Source organism: Macaca thibetana, chromosome 13 (assembly GCF_024542745.1).
Source record: "Macaca thibetana thibetana isolate TM-01 chromosome 13, ASM2454274v1, whole genome shotgun sequence".
Classification (NCBI taxonomy): domain Eukaryota; kingdom Metazoa; phylum Chordata; class Mammalia; order Primates; family Cercopithecidae; genus Macaca; species Macaca thibetana.
The window spans coordinates 15,334,440-15,345,795 of NC_065590.1; positions in this window are offsets into that span (position 1 = coordinate 15,334,440).

Below are 11,356 nucleotides of genomic sequence, written 5' to 3' on the forward strand. Positions count from 1 at the left end.
TTATTTATCAACAAAACTATAGAATAATATATGCCTACATACATTTTAAAATATTCAAAATCTCACATAGTTATATACATAAATGCAACTGAATATGTATTTAGATGTTTTAACATGCAGAAAGGACTGGTTAAACTCATAATAGTGGCTGTTTCTGGGAAGGGTGAAGGAGACAAGAGATGGAAAAGAGGATGAGAGCCAGAAGAGACCCTTGTAATGTTTCCTTTCTTTTATTAAAAATACACTGACAGTTAAAGCTGAGAGGTGAGAATAATATTCTCATGGTTTTTGTGACCTTAAAATTTCACAAACTAAGTGAAATGGCAGAAAGCAAAAAAATAAACGTAAATAAATGTTATATTGCCCAAAAAGAGATTTAAAATGGAGGTTAGACACATGAGGCTTACTTTCTCAAAAAAGTAGAATCTGCAGGGAAGTTTAACAACTGTAAAGAATGAAAGCTGGTAGCTTCTACCAGCCCAAAGCCTAAAATGTTCTGCTTATTATAATTCATAGGTAATATATTTTATGTTTGCAAATGAATGCAGTGATTTTAGACCTCACTTTTAGAGGTGCTAAAAATGCAAAGTACATATTCCAATTCTTCCCGATTTTCCTTCTGTTTCCATGAATGAAAAATATACATATTTGATGATTTCCAAGTTCATACAACTGATCTTTCTCTTAGCTTTCTCTTACCAAACTCCCTCCCTCATTCAGCCACCAGCCAGTCCGACTGTGCCACCTGCACAGCAGCCCTCGTACCGTCTCACATCAGGATCCTGCCCGACCTGCGAGGAGCAGCAGCAAGAAGGAGACAGAACCTCCATGCTGAGCACCTCGGGGCTTTCTCAGAGACTCCAGAGGACCCTGATAGGGACAGAGCCTGGCCAGCAATCCATGTTGCCAGCTGTATGATTGTGGGCAGGTAAATTCTCAATTTAAAATGGGTGTAATAATAACATGTTCTTCCCAGAATGAGCTTTATGAAGATCATATGGCTGTTTGGAACTCAGAAAAGCACTGATGAGGATTCAAACAGGGGAGCCAACAGCCTATAAATAATCATTTAAGAAAGAGCATGAATATAATTACCTAGGAACAAAGGACAGAGTGGAGAGATGCCCAGGACTGAGCTGGACAAGCTGCACCCTTTAGTGGCTCAGCCCATGGACTGACAAGGAAAATGAAGGAGTTACCAAAGAAGGTGGAAGGAAGCCAGGAGAGTGGCCCTCAGCCTGCCCAGGGCAGGGCTCAGTGGGAGAGAAGATCTGTTATAAATGCTGCCAGGAGGTCGAGTCATGTTAGAATGTCCATGTGAAAACATCCACTGTGTGTATCTAAAAAGAGTGGCTGTGAAACAGGTCAGAGTCAATGGTCTCATTGTCTCAGATGTTATCTGCACACATTGTCTCACAACCAAGAAAATTAAGCAGCATGGACACAAAGGGTGAGGTTGAAGCAAAAGTTTAATAAGTGAAAGAAGAAGGCTCTCTGCAGCGAAGAGGGGAGCCTGAGTGGGTTACCACTTTGACAGCTGAATCCAAAAGCTTTTATAAGAAACTCCTCTCATCTCTGTAGCTGTTTGAGTAACTTCTCTTATCTGTAAAACTGTCTGTATAACTCTCCCTTATCTATGCAGCTGTAGGATGTCTCCAGGTAAGCATAAAGTTAGCTTCTCTTGTTTGTATAACTGAGTTTGTTTTAGGCAAGCCCCCATCCCCTCCCCGTGTAAGCTCCCATGGAGCCCACTATGTACATGTCTGAGAAGTGGAGGAAACTTTTTTCTGGGAACTCACTAATCATACAAAGAATAAGAGGCTTCTGTGCTGCTTATCTATTCAGGTGCGGCCTGAGTTTTCCCCAGGCCGCTCTATCTTTGCCTGTAGCTACGATTTTTCAGGCAGGCTGCTTCTCCAAAAAGGAGCCTAAACTGTCTACCTATCAGATTTTTCCTTTTCTTCTCCCTCAGCTGGTTCCCCTCACCAAGGCTGAGCAAGTGAAAAGGAGGGCACAGGGCAAGCCAGTAGTGAGCAGCAACAAAGAACTGAGACAGCAGAAACCACTCTTCACACCTGGGTTGAAAAGGGGTAGGGAGCCAGGACCACAGCTCAGGTAAGAACAAAGGTAAAGAAATATTGTTGTTGTGTTGTTTTTAACTATGAGAAAGCATTGAGCTTTAAATTTCTACATGAAAGATCTAGTTCAGACAGGAGCACCCAATATTCAGAAGAGAAGGACATGGTGTAAAGGTCCTGGGAAGGCTGAGAGGATTGGGACTCAGAATCCAGAGCGGAAACTGTCTGTGAACAGAAGAGGTACCTCCCCAAGTGTAACAAGAGGGAGGGAGAAGGGACAGATGCCAAGATGATTCAGCCAGAAGGTTTGGTGGTAAATGTGAGGTTGTGCCCACCTGCTGGCTTCAATTTTCTCTTTAAAATATCAGATGGAATCATTTGATGAAGGCCATGCCATGCAATGAAATAGCAATCTGAGGCATGGAACAGCTCCAGTTTAGCCTGTGTTTAGGGTAATTATGGCTCCAATCCAGGAGACAAATATGACTAGGGAAAATGAAGTCTAAGAAAAAATGGTCTCAAGTTGACTGCGAGTCTTCTGGGAAGCTGAGACCGCAGGTGGGGCTGACAGGGGAAGAGGAACCCACCTGCTGAAAAACATCAGGCTGTTGGCTGGGGGAGGGATGAGGTCTGTGTTGTAGAGATGGATAGATGCCTAAATTTGGGTAAAGGTTTCAACTCTCCCCTCTGCAGGGTGTGGAAATAAACAAAGACCACCCAAACGAGAATAAGCAGACTATTTATCCAGAGCTTGCTCTGACAAGGGAGTTGGCCACCATCACTTGCTTGGCAGAGACTCAGAAGTAGGCAGGGGAGAAAGCCGCATAGCAGACCGAAGGGAAGGCTTCATGTGTGGAGGCTGTAGATGTGGGTGAGCTGCAGATGGCTAACTAGAAATGGAGCCTCCTGTGTGATTGATTAGGGGCATGTTCGGCTTTCTCTGGTTGGTCCTACATTGGAAGAGGGAACAAAAAAATTAGGGCAGCTGTACAGTTATTAATCAAGTGTTGGCCATTTTTGACTGACTGTTACAGGAGTGACTGACTCCTTGGATTGTTTGCTAGAAATAATGGTCTTCACTTCCCGCAAGTCTGACCTTCTGGTAGTAGGCTTCCTGTGTTGGCTATTGTGGATAATGAGTAGATTTCCTGAGCTGATTCCTGCAGATTGTGGATCAAAGTTATTTTATATAAACAGTCTGGCCATTTTCCACTTACATATTCCATCTTCCAAGAGCTGGCCAAGCTGATCTCTTACCTGTCTCCCCCAGCCCCTCCACTCTGGCTGTGAAAACACAAGCCACTAGGTGAGGAATGGGGACAATTGAAGACTGAAAGCTTTTCTTTGCTAGGCTTTGCAGAGCTGAGGAAAGAGATGACAACATCCAAGTGTCTACCCTGGGCCAGTCTTAGGGCTGCAATGGTAATGCTAGACTGTGTGAGTTTATATTTTCATTTGTCTCTCTAACTAAGGTGGAAAAAAACCCCAGAAAATTGTCTGTCTGCAGTTTCTGCAGAAGTCTAACACTGTGCTTCCCAACATTGCAGCCATTAGCCACAGGTGAGTATCAAGCACTTTAAATGAGACTGGTCCAAATTGAGATGTGCTCTGAGAATAAAACACACAGCAGATTTCAAAGACCTAGTACATGCCCTGATTTCAAGCTATATTACAAAGCTGTAGTAATCAAAACAGTATGGCACTGGAAAAAAAATAGACACATAGGTCAATGTGACAGAATAGACAGCCCAGAAATAAACCCATGCATGTATAGTCAACTAATCTTTGACAAGAGCACCAAGAATACACAATGGGCAGCACTTTGGGAGGCCGAGATGGGCAGATCACAAGGTCAGGAGATCGAGACCATCCTGGCTAACCCAGTGAAACCCCGTCTCTACTAAAAAATACAAAAAACTAGCCGGGCGAGGTGGCAGGCGCCTGTAGTCCCAGCTATTCAGGAGGCTGAGGCAGGAGAATGGCATAAACCTGGGAGGTGGAGCTTGCAGTGAGCTGAGATCCGGCCACTGCACTCCAGCCTGGGTGACAGAGCAAGACTCCGTCTCAAAAAAAAAAAGAATACACAATGGGGAAAGTCTCTTCAATAAATGGTGTTGGGAAAACTAGATATCCATATGCAAAAGAAAGAAATTAGACTCTTATGTTTCACAAAATCTAAAATTAATTCAAAGTAGAAAACGACTTACATGTAAGATCTAAAACCATAAAACTCCTAGAAGAAAACACAGGGAAAGAGCTCCTTGACACTGCCATTAGCAATAATTTTTCAGATATGACATCAAAAGTACAGGCAATGAAAGCAAAAACAAGTGAGAGTATATCAAACTAAAAGTTTCTGCACAGCATAAGCAATCAACAGAATGAAGAGACGACATATGGCATGAGAGAAAATATTTACATCTGACAAAGGGTTAATATCCAAAATATGTAAGTAATTCACACAACTCAGTAACAAAAACCAAATAACCTGACTTTTTTAAAAATGGGCAAAGGACCTGAATAGGTATTCCTCAAAAAGAAGACATACAAATGGCCAAGAGATTTTGAAAAGCTGCTTAACATAACTAATTATCAGAGAAATACACAAATCAAAACAAGATATCATCTCACACCTGTTAGAATGGCTATTATTTAAAAATGAGATAAGTGTCAACCAGATGTGGAGGAAAGGAAACCCTTGTACAGTATTCATGGGAACATAAATTAGTACAGCCATTATGGAGAACAGTATGGAGATTCCCTAACAAAATTAAAAATAGAATTACCATATGACCTAGCAATTCCACTTCAAGGAATACGTTCAAATAATGTCAGTATCTCAATAAGATACTTGCACTCCTATGTTCATTGCAGCATTGTTCACGATAGCCAAGATACAGAAACAAGTTAAATGTCCATCAACAGATAAATGGATAAAGAAAATGAGGTACATATATATACAGTGGAATATTATTCAGCAAAATCCTGACATTTGTGATAACCTGGATAAACCTGGAGGACATTATGCTAAGTAAAATCAAAGCCTGAAACAGAAAGACAAATACCACATAATCTCACTTACATATGAAATCTGAAAATGTTAAATTTATGGAAACAGAGTAGAATGGTAGTGGCCAGAACCTGGGAGTAGAGAAAATGAGATGCTTGTTAAATCAAATCACCACATTGAATAGATATAATCTATTTGTCAATTAAATATTTTAAGAATAAAAATATCTAGTACCAAAAAAAGAATGCAAAATGTCTCAACAATGTTATATGAATTGCATTTTGAAGTGATAATATTTTGAATATTAGGTTAAATAAAATATATTTGAAAAATTAGCTTCATCTATTTCTTTCCATTTTTGTTAACGTAGCTACAAAACAAATTAAAATTACGTATGTGGCTCACATTATACTTTGATTACACTATACAGGTTAGTGACTATACAGACTAGTCTAAGAGATGTAGCAGGGTTCCAGAATGACCCAGGTTTGGCCGGGTACAGTGGCTCACACCTGTAATCCCAGCACTTCGGGAGGCTGAGGTGGGAAGAACATGAGGTCAGGAGATCGAGATCATCCTGGCTAACACGGTGAAACCCCATCTCTACTAAAAAAAAAGATACAAAAAATAAGCTGGGCGTGGTGGCGGGCGCCTGTAGTCCCAGCTACTCAGGAGGCTGAGGCAGGAGAACGGAGTGAACCCGCGAGGCAGAGCTTGCAGTGAGCCGACATCGTGCCACTGCACTCCAGCCTGGGCGACAGAGTGAGACACCATCTCAAAAAAAAAAAAAAAAAAAAAAAAAAAAAAAAAAAAAAAAAAGACCTAGGTTTAATACAAATGAAGGGGCCAGCTGGCTTAGCCCAGCTTGTGTGGGAAATGTTGGGGAGTGGTTTAAGACAGGGCAAAGCACGACATTTTGATGCTATTGACATTTTTGGCACACAATCATTTTGTGGCCTGAAAAAAACCCAAAACATTACATTTACAGCTTTTTAAAATTAGCTACTGGCCAGGCTCAGTGGCTCACATCTGTAATCCCAACACTCTGGAAGGCCGAGGTGGGTGGATCACCTGACGTCAGGAGTTTGAGACCAGCCTGGCCAACACAGTGAAACCCCATCTCTACTAAAAATACAAAAATTAGTTGGGTCTAATGGTGCGCACATATAGTCCCAGCTACTTGGAAGGCTGAGGCAGGAGAATTGTTTGAACCTGGGAGGCGGAGGTTGCAGTGAGCTGAGATCCTGCCATTACACTCCAGCCTGGGTGACAGAACGAGACTCTGTCTCAAAACATAAAAATAAAAATAAAATTAGTTACCAAGTAATATGTGCAACTGACATGCTCATGGAATTGTTTGATTTCCCTCTCCCATTCTCTGATCCAACCCTGTGGGCCTCAGCTTCCTTGTTGATGACCTGGATTTCTGTTGCTGTCTGCTGATGGTTTGCTTGCCTCAAATTCTCGCTCTTTTGGACCATCCTGGTCACTTCAGACAGATGATTCCACAATACACATCTGTTATCAGTGCTGCCACAGTACACATCTGTTCTCAATGTCTAAAACCCTCCAATGGCCTCCCGTTGCCTGGAGAAAAAAATTCAAACTCTTTGACATGAGTCAGGTGCTGACAGGGGGCAGAGTACACACACAAAAGGTGCATGCTGGAGGTAATGGAAGGAAGGAGTTATTTATAAAAGTACAGGCAGGTCTAGAGGAAGCAGCAGGAGATGGTGGAGCTCCAGGCGCTGCTGACAGCGGAAATCCACAACCCTCTCTGGAGGAGGAGGAGGAGCAAGGGATGGGGAGGTGGGTGACCCGCTGAGAAAGCCGGGGGTGTGAAAGGGCCACTGACAGGAGCTGTGGCCTTCTGTGTAGGGGAATGTGGCCACTGCCAACCTGAAGGGGTGCGGGTGCACTCTAACCAAGCCCTCTTCCCTCCCTCTGACCTCCCATTGCCTGAGCCCAACCAGGAGATAAAGGATAAGAGACCACTAAGGCAGCCCATAAGGCCCGTCTTGAAGGTACAGAGTAGATGGAGACACCTGGCACCCCCACCTGAAGCTCAGAGACCCCATTTATCACCTGGATTCCTGGCCCATAACTGCACACCCACCTCTAGCCACTCCCTGCTCTGGGTTGCCCGCCTCATTCTGGCCAAGAAATCCTCCAAAACGCAAACCCAATCACACCATTCCCCCAAGTAGAACGCTTCAGTGGTTCTGCACCATCTACACAGCAAGTCCAGCTCTGTAGTGAGACCCTAAGACTTTTTATAACTCAACTCTACTCACCTGCTTGCTCACAGAAGTTTCACGAATGCACACGTTTGGTTCATCACAAATGTCTAAGAGAGCCATCCTCAGCCCCTGCCTTCTCCTGGGTCCTGCCACAGAGAGGACCTAGCTGCTAAGGAGTCCAGAGATTGCCCTTTGGTCGCCTGTAGAACATCACGACTTAACAGCTTTGCCCTGCTGGAGTTACTGGCAGAGCTGCGCTTCCCAGGACCAGTAGAGGGCGCCATGACATAGAATGGCCACATGTTGGAGACCACATCTTGGACTTGTGGCTGCCAGAGCCCTGAGCTCAGAATAGCACCTGCAACTTTGGGAGGCTAAGGCGGGTGGATCACCTGAGGTCAGGAAGTCGAGACCAGCCTGGCCAACATGGTTGAAACCCTGTTTCTACTAAAAATACAAAAATTAATCAGGTGGGATGGCTAATTTGAAAAACTTAGCTGGATGTGGTGGTGCACACCTGTAATCCTAGCTACTAGGAAGGCTGAAGCAGGAGAATCTCTTGAACCCGGAGGCAGAGGTTGCAGTGAACCAAGATAATGCCACTGCACTCCAGCCTGGATGACAGAGCAAGACTTGGTCTCAAAAAAAAAAAAAAAAAAAAAAAGTCTGCATAAAAACTTATCACAGGGAACAAAAGCAAGAAACAAAGAATGGGAACTTCCTTAAGTGTCTACAAGTGCAAAATAAGAAATAATGTACATTTTGAGCTTGGTTACAACAATGTCAAGAAGCCAGTCACAAAATGGTGCAATTAACGATGAAAGGCAAAACGTTCACACAAGGGCAGAATCATTCTCTTTATGAGCTGGTGTGGAAACTCTCTGCACTAGGTATGAGAGCAAGAAAGCAAAAAGAAAAGATTTCATTTTCAAATAATAACACTAAGATTATTCAGTTAAAGTTTTCATTGCAAACTGATTTAAAAAAAAAAATGTAGCTGCGCACATATTTTTAATAGCAATAATTAGGGTCCCTGAAGAAAACTACTACAAGACACGCTAGGAGTGAAATATTCAATGAGTAAATCCAGGCTTTAAAACAAACAAATCAGAGATGATGTTTGTTTTAACCTTGTTGACATTTGTTTAATCAGAGATATGCCAGAAGCACTGCAGAAATTTGTACCCTCAGGATAGGGCTACTATAATAGAAAGAGGTGGTGGCTTTTATACCAAGTCTGTCTGAAAGCATTGAGGTTCAGGTACTTTGAGTGATTATTAAAGTTGCAGATTTGTAGTGTACAATGTTGCTTGGACATCTGAATTCCACACCAAATGCCATTAAAATATAAAATTCAGCTGCTTCCATCCAATTTGTTTTCAGCTCCTTGTGAAGATGTGGATGCAGAATACCCCGCTGAATAGGGACAGGAGAATTTCACCAAGAGTTTGCAAGCTAAAGGCAGAATTGACATTTCATAACATAATACTCACCCTTACTGTTAGGAAAGCAAGAGCCTAGGAGAGCCAGATGAACACCATTTTCAAATCAAGCCCATCTTAAAACTAGCAAGACACATTCCTTGCCAGTCACGACCCATGGCCCTAAGATGTTTACAGCTAAGGAAGTGGCTTGGTAATGCCTACAAGGACAAACTTCTACAACAACAGAAAGCCCAGATGTCCCAATACCCATAACAATATACGCTTTCAAGATAATTATAGTTAAGCTTCGACGTACTTAAACACACTAAAATGTCAAGGATAGTTTTCTTTAAATCAATAGGAGAATAAATTTTTTCGTGCTGTCAGCCCACCTACACATAGGCAAAGCCTAGTTTAGTCTTTATATAGACAATATTCCTATATAGGAAAAATTTAATGATGGCATATTCCTCCACTTGCTTTCTGTGGATGCTCTACTCTGTAATGGAATAACTTTCAATAAACTATCCCAATTCACCGCACCCTGCAACTCACCTTGAATTCTTTCCTGTGTGAAATCCAAGGACCCTCTCTTCGGGTCTGGTTTGAGATCCCCTTTTCCAGAAACATCACTATGTTTAATAGATTCCCATCTTTTATTTTCTGTTCTGTTCCTTTCTGTTTTTCAATTGACTTTTATAACTTATGATGGATCTCACCCTTCAGTTAGTAAAGCACTGTCCTAGAATTGGGCTAAAAGAAAATGTAGATGATTGGCAGTGGGCTCTGGAAGACAGAGGCCTTCTCACCTGCTCCAGGGCCCGTGGAGAGAGCTGAGCTTGAGGACTACAAGAGAAGAATCCTTTTGGTTCATCCTGTCGCAAACTAAGCTTGGACTCCACCTGCGCTTCGTGGGTTAAATAGAGGACTGACTCTTGTCTTTGTTACCTCTGTTGTTATAATGAGTTAAATCACAAAGACTGGAAGGAAAGGTGCTGCTCTATGTAAGTGTTTCTTCATGATCACTCAGCAAGGACAGCCTGCTCCATGCATACCTCTGTGCCTTATGGCCCTGTGGGTCCAGGCCCACAACCACAGCTGCTCACTGAGTACAGTCAAAAGGCACAGGCAGTCCCAGAGCTAGGAACAGACTACGTCCTGCAGGTCTAAGTCCATTGTTCAGAGCTGTGAACTCTGAAAAAAGGTTAATCCTGAGTGACTAACTGGGCCTAAATTCAAATTACAGCCAAGTGGCCATTTTCTGACTAGAGGTCATACATGTATTTGGAGTTCCCAGAAAACCCTGCACGGACCAATCCGAATTCAGCAAGTGTAAACAAATCAGAACTAAGCAAGTTTGCATCCTTCATTTGCATGAGTGGAACCTGGGTGGAAACTTTCTCTCTAAAAGACAAACTCTCCTTTTGTCATTTGGAGCACACACATCTTCATTTTACACTGAAGGTTGTCTCTCCCTGGTCTGCAAACTGTTTGCTGGAATAAAGTCCCCTTTCCCTAAATTCCTTTTCAGATAACTTTAGTTCACAAAGCCCACAAATGCTCGTGTGACTCATGCTGTGGCTTAGCAGGCAGAGTCTGCCATTGTTCCTAGCATGGTACCGGTAGTGGCCATGCCACAAAATACCCACAGATCGCATCAGATCATGGAACAGTGCCATTCTAACAAAATGCCTCAACACCTCAACCAAAGGAGAGGTCATCTCCTCCCAGACTTACCTATGAACATAGGTGTGCAGATGCACCTGTCATCACCTTTTCCCCCAGAGGAAGCATCACCCAGGCCGCTCTCATCCTGTGCCTTTCTATAGGTTGTGACAGCTCTGCTGAGTAGCTGCAGGGACATTTTGATCTGGGAAAAGTGGAGCAGAGCCCTTTCAGATATAAAGAGACTGAGAATCAAAATGGCTGGAATTCTCTTAGGTCAGCATTGTGTTGAGAGTTACCCTGTGTGTTCAATAAAACAACCACTGACTTGTCCTTAGCTTCCACTGCCAACATCTGTGTTCATAAGAGGCACTTAAGAAGCCGATTGGCCAAATCTACAGTAATGGGGGATAAGACCAAAGGTTAGAGACACAGCCCTTGGAAATTATTCTGTAACAGCAATCCGCTGTGCCCAGCTGGGGCAGTGCAGACAGGAAGGAAGGGACGCACCGGTCCACACACCTGCAGGCGCTCACAATCTCTCACAAAGGCCAGAATTGCTGCTTTCAAAAGGATGTCACACAAGCTAGAAAAATGAAATATTAAGACAACAACTCGCCCCCCAAAAAAGTTTCCATTTCCAATATACTAAAAGCCTTGTCCTGTGCCTATTCTTTAACCTGGAATCCTCTTTAGAAGCTATACTCTAAAGAAATATTCGCCTCACTGCTGAGCTTATAGGGTACGCCTAATGTCCAAAAATATGAAAGCCCTTCAACGAACTGCAGCACGTCCACATATAACCCACATAGAAGCTGACCTCTTTCCTCACCTTCGAGCTTCCCATGCCAAAGAGGGACCTCTTGGACCCAAATATGTCTTAGCAATATAGAAGATGCTGGAGACTTGTAGGAGAAGTGAAGAGGGTTTACAGCGTAG